At 37.4% G+C, this 13,332-nt stretch overlaps 1 pseudogene; it reads right to left on the bottom strand.

The window, feature by feature from the left end:
* Nucleotides 1–12,343, bottom strand: part of LOC141549031 (E3 ubiquitin-protein ligase Mdm2-like) — a 36,697-nt pseudogene extending 24,354 nt beyond the window's left edge.
* Nucleotides 12,344–13,332: the final 989 nt, after the last annotated feature.

The raw sequence follows: 13,332 nt of genomic DNA, 5'->3' as shown, positions 1-13,332 counted from the left end.
GAAAAAGCAAATTGATAGTCTTGAAAATGAAAAGGGTGAACTCACCACTAATGAAGAGGAAATTAGAACAATAGTTAGGAGCTACTTTGCTCAACTTTATGCCGATAAATTCGATAACTTAAATGAAATGGAAGAATACCTTCAAAAATATAGCTTGCCCAGATTAACAGAGGAAGAAGTAAGTAGTCTAAATAGTCCCATCTCAGAAAAAGAAATAGACCAAGCTATTAACCAACTTCCTAAGAAAAAGTCCCCAGGACCAGATGGATTTACAGGTGAATTCTACCAAACATTTAAAGAACAACTAACTCCAATGCTAAGTAAACTATTTGAAAAAATAGGGATTGAAGGAGTCCTACCAAATTCCTTCTATGACACAGACATGGTACTGATACCTAAACCAGGTAGATCGAAAAATGAGAAAGAAAACTATAGACCAATTTCCTTAATGAATATTGATGCTAAAATCTTAAATAAGATATTAGCAAATAGACTTCAGAAAATCATCCCCAGGATAATACACTATGACCAAGTGGGATTTATACCAGGAATGCAGGGCTGGTTTAATATTAGGAAAACTATTAGTATAATTGACCATATTAATAATCAAATTAATAAAAACCATATGATCATCTCAATAGATGCAGAAAAGGCATTTGATAAAATCCAACATCCATTCCTACTAAAAACGCTTGAGAGTATAGGAATAAATGGACTATTCCTTAAAATAATAAGGAGCATATATTTAAAACCTTCAGTAAACATCATATGTAATGGTGATAAACTAGAACCTTTCCCTGTAAGATCAGGAGTGAAACAAGGTTGCCCACTATCACCATTACTATTCAATATAGTACTAGAAACTCTAGCCTTGGCAATAAGAGCCGAGAAAGAGATCCAAGGAATTAGAGTAGGAAATGAGGAAATCAAATTATCACTTTTCCCAGATGACATGATGGTATACTTAGAGAACCCCAAAGACTCTGCTAAAAAGCTATTAGAAATAATTCAGAATTTTAGCAAAGTGGCAGGATACAAAATAAATCCACATAAATCCTCAGGATTTTTATACATTACCAACACAATCCAACAGCAAGAGATACAAAGAGAAATTCCATTCAAAATAACAGTCGATAGTATCAAATATTTGGGAATATATCTACCAAAGGAGAGTCAGGAATTATATGAGCAAAATTACAAAACACTTGCCACAAAAATAAAGTCAGATTTAAATAATTGGAAAGACATTCAATGTTCTTGGATAGGCCGAGCGAATATAATAAAGATGACAATACTCCCCAAACTAAACTAACCTATTTATTTAGTGCTATACCAATCAGACTCCCAAGAAACTATTTTAATGACCTAGAAAAAATAACAACAAAATTCATATGGAAGAATAAAAGGTCGAGAATTGCAAGGGAACTAATGAAAAAAAAGTCAGAGGAAGGTGGTCTAAGTGTACCTGATTTAAAGCTATATTATAAAGCAACAGTCACCAAAACCATTTGGTATTGGCTAAGAAATAGACTAGTTGATCAGTGGCATAGGTTAGGTTCACAGGACAAGATAGTGAATAAAAATAGCAATCTAATCTTTGACAAACCCAAAGATCCCAAATTTTGTGATAAGAATTCATTATTTGACAAAAACTGCTGGGAAAACTGGAAATTAGTATGGCAGAAACTAGGCATGGACCCACATTTAACACCACATACTAAGATAAGATCAAAATGGGTCCAAGATTTAGACATAAAGAACGAAATCATAAATAAATTGGAGGAACATGGGATGGTTTACCTCTCAGACTTGTGGAGGAGGAAGGAGTTTGTGTCCAAGGGAGAACTAGAGACCATTATTGATCACAAAATAGAACATTTTGATTACACCAAATTAAAAAGTTTCTGCACAAACAAAACTAATGCAAACAAGATTAGAAGGGAAGTAACAAACTGGGAAAACATTTTTACAGTTAAAGGTTCTGATAAAGGCCTCATCTCCAAAATATACAGAGAATTGACTTTAATTTATAAGAAATCAAGCCATTCTCCAATTGATAAATGGTCAAAGGATATGAACAGACAATTTTCAGATGATGAAATTAAAACTATTTCCACTCATATGAAAGAGTGTTCCAAATCACTATTGATCAGAGAAATGCAAATTAAGACAACTCTGAGGTATCATTACACACCTGTCAGATTGGCTAAGATGACAGGAACAAATAACGATGAATGTTGGAGGGGCTGTGGGAAAACTGGGACACTGATGCATTGTTGGTGGAGTTGTGAAAGAATCCAACCATTCTGGAGAGCAATCTGGAATTATGCCCAAAAAGTTATCAAAATGTGCATACCCTTTGACCCAGCCATACTAATACTGGGCTTATATCCCAAGGAACTACTAGAGAAGGGAAAGGGTCCTGTATGTGCCAAAATGTTTGTGGCAGCCCTTTTCATAGTGGCTAGAAGCTGGAAGATGAATGGATGCCCATCAATTGGGGAATGGTTGGGTAAACTATGGTATATGAATGTTATGGAATATTATTGTTCTATAAGAAATGACCAACAGGAGAAATACAGAGAGGCTTGGAGAGACTTACATCAACTGATGCTGAGTGAAACGAGCAGAACCAGAAGATCATTATACACTTCAACAATGATACTGTACAAGGATGTATGCTGATGTAAGTGGATATCTTCAACATAGAGAAGAGCTAATCCAATTCCAATTGATTAATGATGGACAGAACCAGCTACATCCAGAAAAGGAACACTGGGAAATGAATGCAAACTGTTATTTTTACCTTCTGAATCCAATTCTTCCTGTGCAACAAAAAATTCGGTTCTACACACATATATTGTATCTAAATTATACTGTAATATATTTAACATGTATAAGACTGCTTGCCATCTGGGGGAGGGGGTTGGGGGAGGAAGGGAAAAAATCTGAATAGAAGTAAGTGCAAGGGATAATGTTGTAAAAAATTACCCATGCATATGTACTGTCAAAAAATGTTATAATTATAAAATAAAATAAAAAATTAAAAAAAAAAAAAAAAAAGAAAAGAGTCACATCTCACATGAGAGTCCTTAGTGTAATGCCTTCTTTGTTCTCAGCTGAGAAAAGCCTCTTAGTGGAAAGGGACTTTGAGAATTTAGCTAGGAAGTAATAGACAACTTGCCTACCAATGCCTGTCACTTGCCACTATGAATAGCTGTGACCATGAATTCTCTCAGCAGGGGAATTCTGATGTTTTCCTCAGAGTGGCCATGATGTATGTTGTATGTCGTTATAGTGGCCACTGGGTTTATTAGTTGTATATTAATTACTTTTGTGCTATGAGTTTCCTTTTTTATTTTCCTGTCTTATTTAAATGAAAGTTCCAAGCAGTAATAAACTTGTGCCCACCCTCTTCAACCTGCCTGTTGAAATGGGAATTCCAAACCTAGATTAATCTTACACTGAAACATTCAATTGGAGGCTAAGCATGACTATCCTTAGTAGTCATTCCAATCAAGCACACAGAAACTTGAGGTGAGCCTGCTTTCAGATATACAGAAAGAAAGGACACTCCCCTCCTGACTTCCGAACAGGGGCAGATATTATCTATGTCTTGTCGGACTTGAGGACTAAAAGGTTCATATCTTAGGATACTTAAGTTTTTAAACTGATTGTGGACATGGAGCTCTGTGGATATACTCAAGAGACTAAAATATATCTTTAATGAATTTTCCCATGATCCCATATTACTCTCAAATTTTATTCTTGACCTCCATGCTAACATTACTGAATTTAAATACAGCAATCACATCTTTTCCTTTGACAGCAAAGATTTTTAATACCGTTCTAGTTATGTGTTTTATAGTTAAAGGACAATTCCATAAAGCTAACAATGCAACATGAGAGAGACGTGCCATTGTGTCTATGTTGAAATTTAAGTATTTTGAGGACTATGGAGTTTTACATCTTTCTAAGAGAAGTCAACTTTTCTGGTTCTACATCTGGCAATTCTAATATTAAAAAGAATTTGTCTAACTACGGCTTCTAAAGATCACTTTATTAGATTTTGTGTTAGTACCTTTGACCCCCATAGTAAAGCCCTTTCTTTTTCCGGTCATTATGCAGGGGAAGGGGCATTTTGTTTTATTTCGGAGCCTGGATGGAAGAGCAAGGAGTCCTATTTAAGTTGTGACCTCACTGCCTCCAACCTGGAGCTGATGCTGCTCCTGACCCTTCCTGGGAGCTCCTCAGATCCAGGTTGGAGGCAGTGAGGCTGTTGAGACACCAGAATATTTGAATTCATTGAATCCATCAGATTCATTTCTCCTGGTACCAATGAAATGTACTACCACTACCACATTTGACTGTAAAGCAATTTAAAAATAATTTACTATATAGTAAACTTAATACAACTCATTCAGTCCATCAACAAATATCTATTAAGCACCAAGCACTTATGGGGACATAGATAACAGAACTACTGCTCTCAAGAAATGTAGATTCCATCAATTGACCTTGTTTTGCACCAATTTCCATTTTAAATAAATGAATAATTAGTTAATTAAATTGACAATAACTTTTCAACCATTTTCTGTCTCTAAAAGGGAAAACAAAGCCAAAAAAAACAAAGTAAAAAATCTCCTGGTTCATATTTTTTTTATTTTGCATTTCATAATTCCTTTTAGATTACTTTGCTTACATACTTCCTACATTCCTTTAGCTTACATACTTAGTTTTTTAATTGCAATATGGTGCTCCATTGACTGTCTGTGGGACATTTAGATTGTTTAGACCAGTTTTGTGGACTAAAAAAAATTGACAATTGTATTTTTGATAGTTTTAAACAAAAATTTCAAGGTTTATATTTTCAAAACAATGGGTAAGAAGCACAATTGTCTTAAAAATATTATACCATATTGTCAGATTGCTCTTCAAAAATTCTATACATATTTCCAAAATTAAGATGGTGCATGAGAAAAATCAGATCAAAAAGGAAAAAAATACAAATATATTAATTTTAAAAATATTTCCATATAAATCGTGTTGGGAGTGAAAAATCAGAATGAAAGGGAAAAACCAAGAGAAGGAAAAAGAAAAAAAGTGAACATAGTGATGTGATCTATTATGGCGGGTTTATAAAAGAATGTATTCTTTGACATCTAAGGGAGGACTAGGGAAAAGGGAGGGAAAAAATCTGGAAGACAAGGTGAATTTTTACAAGGGCGAATTTTGAAAAGTATTATTTTATATAAATAAATAATTACTTAATTAAATTAACAATAACTTTTCAACCATTTTCTCTCTCTAAAAGGAAGAACAAAGTCAAAAAAACAGTCAAAAGTCTACTGGTTCATATTTTATTATTTTGCATTTCATAATTCCTTTTAGATTACTTACTTTACATACTTTTTACATTCCTTTAGCTTACATACTCAGTTTTTTAATTGCAATATGGTGCTCCATTGACTGTCTGTGGGACATTTAGATTGTTTAGACCAATTTTGTGGGAAATCAAGGGAACTCCAAGGAAGAAAGAACTCCAGAAGGAAGGCTAGAGGGAACGTTAGGGAAACTATGTAAAGAGTTAGAATAAAGACCTGTTGCTGCATCCTTGAGTGACTTGGGTGTTCTGTAGAGGAACCTCTAAAGAGATAGCTCTCTGATTGAGATAATCAGATCCAGAGACGTCCAAAGACCTGGGGAAGGTAAGAAACCAGTTGACCCCTGCTGAGGTAAGCAGCTGGGAGTTAACAGTAAGGGAAGCCTTAGCCCTCTGTTTTGCTTTCTTAGAAATCACATGATCTGGAAGAAATTTTTTTGCTAGTTACCTCATCTCTCTTCAGCCCACTATCCCCACATCCACCATATAAAAAGCTTTGCATCAGGGGGTTTCTTTGGGAGGGTTGGGTAGCACGCACTGATTTAAGGGAGCTCTCTGCTTCTGTAAGGCAGCCCTGCTCATTCTGGACTTCCCACTTGTCCGAGATTCTAATGAAACTTCCTACCTTCACTTTGAGGAGTCTGCCAGTAGTCAATTTTGGGTTAGGGTCTCCATACGCCACACATCGTGAAATATAAACATAAATATAACTTTCCCTTACCTCAAGGTTTAATGAGTTACTAGTAGTCCCCAAATTTATCGCTTCTGGTGACAAACTTCTCTAAATTGACTTAGCTTGGTCCTGAGAGAACACACACTGACAGTCCTTCACTTGGGCCTAGACTTCTCGGCTTGGTAAGAATTAGCTAGAGCCCAAGTCTCAGTGGAATAACTTTTGAGAAGTCAGGATCATTGTATAATGTTATAACAAGGCATTAGATTAAGACTTTAGGGAAGGCCTCTGCTTACATGAAACAAGACTAGAAAAAAATGTTTGGGTAAAAGGCTAAGTATACTTTGTAAATATTACCTCACTTGATCCTCACAATAACCCTCCAAGGTAGGTGCTATTATTAGCACCCATTCTATAGTGGCTGAGTCAGGCAGAGAATATGTGACTTGCCCAGGGTCACACAACTAGCGATTGTCCGAGGCTGGAAGTGAACTCGGATCCCCCTAACTCCAGGCCCACCACTCTATTATTCACCTTACCACTTAGCCAGATGGACACACGAGGAACAGAAAAGTGCCTGAACAAAAGCAAAGAGATACAGGACAGCAAGTAATCCAGTTTAGCTGGAGCACTGAGGCCATGAGAGAAAAAAGCGTGACACACTGGTAGAAAAGCCAAGTGCTCAATACATCTATTCCTATTCAGCACTTTGTGTAGTGGCCAAGAAGAGACTGCTTAGTCATCAAATTGTAGTATATAAATGTAGCATGATAGTATTGCCCTATAAGAAATAGTTAACTTTGTGAATAACTTGGGAAGAACTGCATGAAATGATGTAAAGATACATAGAACCATACATAAGACAACAATGGAAATTAAAAGAACAAGAAAAACCTGAACCTCGATTCACTGACAAACCAATATGGTTCAGTCTGAAGAGAGGCAGGGAATTAGGAAAGCATGATGCAAACAAATGGATAATCTAAAAGCAAAATTCTCTGACCAACAGAGTTCAGAGATTAGACGAGAGATGTCAAATCCATATCTCGGGGACACACCACACTCCCAAGTACTCCCTAGACCAGATTAAAAAGTAACTGGGAAACGTTACAAAATAAAGAAATGCAGTAAAGCAGATACCATTAACTAAGTCAATATGTAGCCCACAGAAATCCTGATGTACAGCTCAGTGACCCATTTTCAGTTTGACATAAAAGGACCACCAAAAACCCAAACTGATTACTCTAAAACACATCATCTACACACAACTAAGCCTGCATGGAGTCTACAAGGCTTTCTTGCAATATTAAAATGAAATCAAAAAGTTATAAAATTATTTTCACTAAATTCTTTTAAAATTATAAAAGTATGCAATATACAAGTTTCTGTGAGCAGGATGAGATAAAAATACTGATTATGTCCTTCCTAGATCATGTACTTCAAAATAGATTAGGGACTTCAAAATGTTTAGATACAGGACGTTATCTGGAACTTTTCAATCAACTTGACCTCAATATATCAATATTAAGAAGTCAGCTGAACTTTCAAATTTTTTTGTTTTCCAACATTACAATGAAATTAAAATAAATCTTTCCGAGGCATACATTATGATTGTGTTTTTATCATTTCCAAATAGATCTGTGATCTCAATGATTTGGACATGACTTTTAACAGGAATACACATCACAAATTCATTGAAGTCTCTTCAACTTGCTTGCCCACGCCGTTCCCTAAGTTCACCATGGAGGTCTACCTGCTTTAGAAGCTTCCTGGCACAAGGATTCTGACTGAATCTTGAGTCATCCTCTTACACAGCCTTGTCCTCCCCAGAGCGATCTAGTCACCCAAGGAAGCACAGATCTCTCTACAGTGTATATCATCTCTCCTCATATTTAGCATGACAAAATCTACTTTCCTACTAATTTATTCTTATAAGTGAAAACTAACTGGCAATATTAACCAAGTAAGAAGATAGAATCATATAGTTTAACGAACACAATCTTTCTCCACATCAGTTAATGAATCAAGATGCAATCACATAAGTATATAATATAAAAATGAACATTTAAGAAAAAATTTAACTGTGCTCCAATAAACCAACATGTATATAGCAAGAAAAGACAGCTTTAAGTCATTAATATGTATTATAATGTTAAAAATTAAGCACATTATACAAATTTCTTACCTCTTAAAAAAGAGTAGAAACATTTTTTCTAATTCTAAGTCTAAATTCATACCTCATCTCCAATTTTGGGGGGACTATCACAGAAAATGAAAAGTTTAGACTTAGGGCTAAAGGGTATTTTAGGTTCTCCATCAGATGAGTTGGTGTCACTTTCTTCTGCCTGCTGTATCTGGCATATCTAAAATAAGGTCCATTGATACCAATTCATTACTTCATTTTTATCCAGACAAGTTTTTTAGATTTAATACAAGTTGTGTTCTGACTATGAAGAACTGACCCTCAACCAAAGAGAAAAGTGGCATGGGAGCAGAGCAGGGAGTCCTGACCAGCTCTGATACTTGAATCTGTGAGGAGACGGCAAGCAATTTCACCTTTTTAAACTTTACCTATAAAATGGGCACGACAATGCTTGTGTTATCTACTTCTCAGTTCCAAGGGAAACAGACTGTATGCTTTCAAATACAATCAGCATGAGGTTTTCTTCTACTCATGAGGGTAACAGAGATAAACAGAAGAAATTTAAGGGATTTTAAATGACATTACATTTAAGTTCGAATTAAAAGGTCAATTTGTGGTATAAAAGCACTCAACATAGAAAACATTTACCCAATTCCTTAAGCAGGTAGATTAAAAAAATCTACCTCATCATCTTCATCTGAGAGTTCTTATTCTTCTCCAATGTGACTACAATCTTCTGAATCATTAGATTCAACTTCAAGCTCAACACTGAATTGGTCTGCAACTGAATCTTCTGAGTATTCATTTAATATTACCAGTATCAATATCCTAAACCAAAGAAAAGAAATTTAACTCAAGCCAAAAAATGATCTAGAACTTCCTTATTTCTCTCCCTTTACTTGTTCAATCCTCTTCTCCCCCACCTTCAAATCTAATCAGTGTATCAGACTAATTCTTCCTAAAATATTTTACTTACATTAAATAGGTCTAAACCTATACTCCATTATCCCAGCATTCTATCATGCGAACGTTCAAAACCCTTGATAATCTCAAAATCTTCTCCCAGTAGATTACATGTTTGAGGACAGTAACTGATCTCCACATTATCTTACCTCTCTCCCCCACAAAACCTAGCACAAGACTTGTGCATACTTGGTGTTTATTCATACATGGTGTAGACTTCAAAACATAAACAGTTTAATAGATGAGGTTTCAGGGTGAACTTGGAGAGGTAAAAGAATGATCCAATTTACGAAATTCTATCACTTACCAGCAGAGAGCTTGCCCAGCCAATTCAAATAACTGGTCATGTTATTTTCTTCTATTATTCATGTTCATCTAGATGGAGACTATTCGTAAAAACCCTCCTGAAGTGCTCGATTTTGAGATAATGCCCTTTCCTAGCTATTTCCAAAACTTTCAGGAATCAGGAAAGACTAATGTTCATCAGCATTATGTGTCTTCTACAAGAGATTTCAAGATGTTTTTTTTAGACTCTGAGCCACAGATCTACTAAATTTTTTAAGCAAGAGAAGTGTGACAAAGATCCTATGGTGGAAGGGCCCATGCTTTGATGTAAAGAACAATAGATTTAGGATTCCAAAAATTTGGATTTGAATCTTACTTCAGTCTTAATATCTGAATGACTTAACGACTTAGATTTCAGTCTCCTTATCTGTAATATGAGGTCTACTAAAATATTTCTAAAGTGCTTCCTACTTGTAACTTCTGTCAACTATGAACAACACAAGTAACATCTTACTAAAGAGATCAATGGAAATTTCATGACAATTGAACCACAACTTCCTATGGATTTTGAATCTTCACGCAGAAAAATGCAAGGATCACAATTAAAGAAAATACTTTATGAAGTAATCAGCCCCTACCTGATACTCTCTATCCCAGAAAAGGTAGAGGTAGAAGGGGTTTTCAACACATCACTTCTTTGGTCCATCATCCAGATATGATTGGAGAGACTCCAGAAGCTCCATTATACTAACATGAACATATATCTAGTCTTTCCAATGGCACCAGTAATTACACATCCAGGGCCATCTCCAGTCCTCCTGATCTATACAGGACCATTGGACCCAGAGGGCTCTGGACGGGAAAGGGCAGCAGGTGACCTTCTCCAGCCCCCCTCACTTAAATCCAATTCACTTGCAGGTCATGATATCCCAGCCCTGCTGTCATGGTCCTCTTTGAAAAGGAAGGACAAACAATAACCACCAAGGTTGTAGAGAGAGCTCCAGTCCCAAGTACAGTGGGTTAGGACAGCCACATTAGTAGCCAACATATCTGATGCTGTATTTCTCTAGCATGGAGAATTCCGACCAATAAAGTCACCATCCCTCCTCCCTCAAATTGTTTTCCTCTTTTCCCCATGCCCTTTTTAATCATTAGGATTTGTCTGTTATGCAGCTAAATTAAAATTCATTTCCAATTTTTCAATGACAAAAATGGTTCCAGCTTAAATGCATGACAAGGATGAATACCACTATGGTCTAATATGATCATTTATCTGGAGAGTAGAGATGAAGTTGGGCAGCAGAACATTTACTATTATTTCCCCGAGTTCTCCAAGAGAAAGCTGAAATTAAGAAATCTTAAATCACAGAAGTGCTACTCTAGAGACTATTCTGTATATCTGCCACACAGGTGTGATTGCTTCTTAAGGTGAATAAACAGTAACCAAACTCAAACCAAGATGAGTTTATTGTATATCTCCACAGCTAGCACCCACTTGAACAGATAAGCATTAAATACAGACCTACCTTACCTAAGAATAAAAAAAAATCATTAACACATAAAAGGGTCAAAATTAGAAAAGTAAATTACCATATCGAATCATTATACACTACATATGCCAATCATAGGACAGGAATTAACAGTTTCCAAATGCCCCACATATTTTAAAAAAATAGATAGATAAATAGATAGTACTATTTTAGTGACAAAGAACCAGAAGGAAAGAACATCCTTTTGTCTTTTATATTCAGAGAGATGAAGCTAACAACAGTTCATTAAAGAACTCTGTGTACACCGTTTTCATCTCTTCAGATCTTTGTAACTGAGCTTGTGAATACTATTTCTCAAATATCTTGCTGCAACTCAATTTTTCCATTCATAAAGCATTTTAAGGAAAGGTTTGAAAAGACATGCATTTAATTTACTATCTGAAAACAGGTAAACATTTCCTGTTTCTAATTAAACTTTTATGACTTCTTTTGGCATAGCTGTTTAGAAAGGGTGGAATCTCCATCTGGCAAGAAAAATTTACACTTTATGTTTAATGCCCAATAAACTGACTTCAAATAGGTGAAACATTAACACATCCATTTTGACATTCTCGTAAATATGAAGAGCATACTAAAAAACAGTACATCTAAACGCATGAGCAGCTTATAGGTTCTACTCTGAAGGCAAGGAATAAAAAATGTCCCGGTCCAGCGGGACTCAGTTATTTGCAGAGTCGAGTGGGACACAGCCTGAAAGAGAAATGGGTGAGAAAGAAGAGCGAGAGCAAGCAGATTCTTGTAAAGGTCTCAGTTTATTGGTCTTGGGGTACAACTTATATAGCAAAAAGCATGAGAAAGAGAAGTAGGGTAGGGCCTGGGAAAGGAGCAGGAGTGATGGGGAAGTTGGGTTGGGCCTGGAAAAGGAACATGGGGATGGCTGGTTCAATGAACAGGAACAGTTTGTGGTTAGGATATATGTTGGAATATTCTATGGTTGGCCGATTCTCAGAACAACGTATCTGAGGGTAAGGCCCACTTAGGGGGGAAGAGACACCTGGGCCGAAGCCCTTGGCTCCCAACATCTCCCCCTTTTCTCTTTAGAAGCAAAGATTGTATAACACAAGGGCTGGTGAAAGGCCTGTCTTAGGCTATGTGGCCTGCACCCATGCTCGGTACCTAGATAACCAGGCCCTCAAGGCCAAGAAGGGCAGGGCCCCTGTCTTAGGCTATGTGGGTTGCTTCCGCTCCCCCCTGGGAGCAGACCCACAATAATCCCGTCATTGGGTACCACTGCAGCCATAAAAGGTATGATTTTCCGAGTCATGGGGCCACAATATTCCCGTCATTGGCTCTTTCACAGCCATAGCCCACATTACTGTAATTAAGGCCATGTCCTTCGGAGGCATCGCCACACACTTAAGTACCAAGGGGACTTGATTTCCAAGGCGAGGGTGGAGAATCGAAGACTCTCTTGGGCGATGGTAGAAGGGGGGGGGGGTCATCACAGGATCCATTAGCACTAAGCTGGTGATAAAAAACTGTGATGGGTTTTCATAGGGCAGAATCGACCTGTGACTTGATGAAAGTAGTCAGCTTGTTGAAGGCCCAGGGGCCAAAGGAGAGAAGCAGCAAAACACCTTCAAGGGGCCCTAAAAGACTAGGGAGTAGGGTGGTAAGCCAGGGTGATGTAGAGAACCAATTTTGATACCAGGATTCGTTCTGCTCTCTTTCTCTCTTTCTTTTTTCTAGGCCTTCTTTGACCCTTTTTAGACTATCTTCTACTAGGCCAAGCTTGTCAGTATAGAAGCAACATTCCTCTTTTAATGCAGCACCAAGGCCACCCTGTTGCAAAAAGAGGAGGTCTAAGCCTCTCCTATTCTGCAGGACTGCTTCAGCCAGGGAGGCAACAGAGTCTTTAAGGTGCTTGAGGCCTGACTGCAGTACCTGAAGATCTTTGTCAATAGCTGCACTGAGCTGAGTATACTGCATGTTGGAAGTAATTAAGGAGGCAATTCCTGTTCCTGCGTCTACTGACCCCAGGCCTATAAGGAAGACTAGGGTGAGAGCCTTCAAAGGCTCTCTTTCTCTCTTTCCCGTGGTCAGTCCCTCGTTCCCAGAATCTTAGGAAGTCGTCTGGGTAATGAATTGTGAGGTGGGGGAAGAGAGAGACCACCACACAGGAGTCTTTGTTATGAATGAAGGAGGTTGTAACCACGAGGGTGGTCAGACCCGAGGAGCAAGCGAGGTATGAGTTGTTAGGGGCAGCCACGTACGTGGGAGACGTAGTAATCGTGACAATCTGGTTACAGACCCCTTCTCGCTGTAAGGGAGCCAGCATATTGGGTCCCAAAAGGCACAGCCCCAGGCCAGAGATTTTACTAAGGGTGAGACCCTG

Source organism: Sminthopsis crassicaudata, chromosome X (genome assembly GCF_048593235.1).
Source record: "Sminthopsis crassicaudata isolate SCR6 chromosome X, ASM4859323v1, whole genome shotgun sequence".
NCBI lineage: Eukaryota > Metazoa > Chordata > Mammalia > Dasyuromorphia > Dasyuridae > Sminthopsis > Sminthopsis crassicaudata.
The sequence above is the reverse complement of the archived record's forward strand: the minus strand, read 5'-3'. Positions and strand labels throughout refer to the sequence as shown.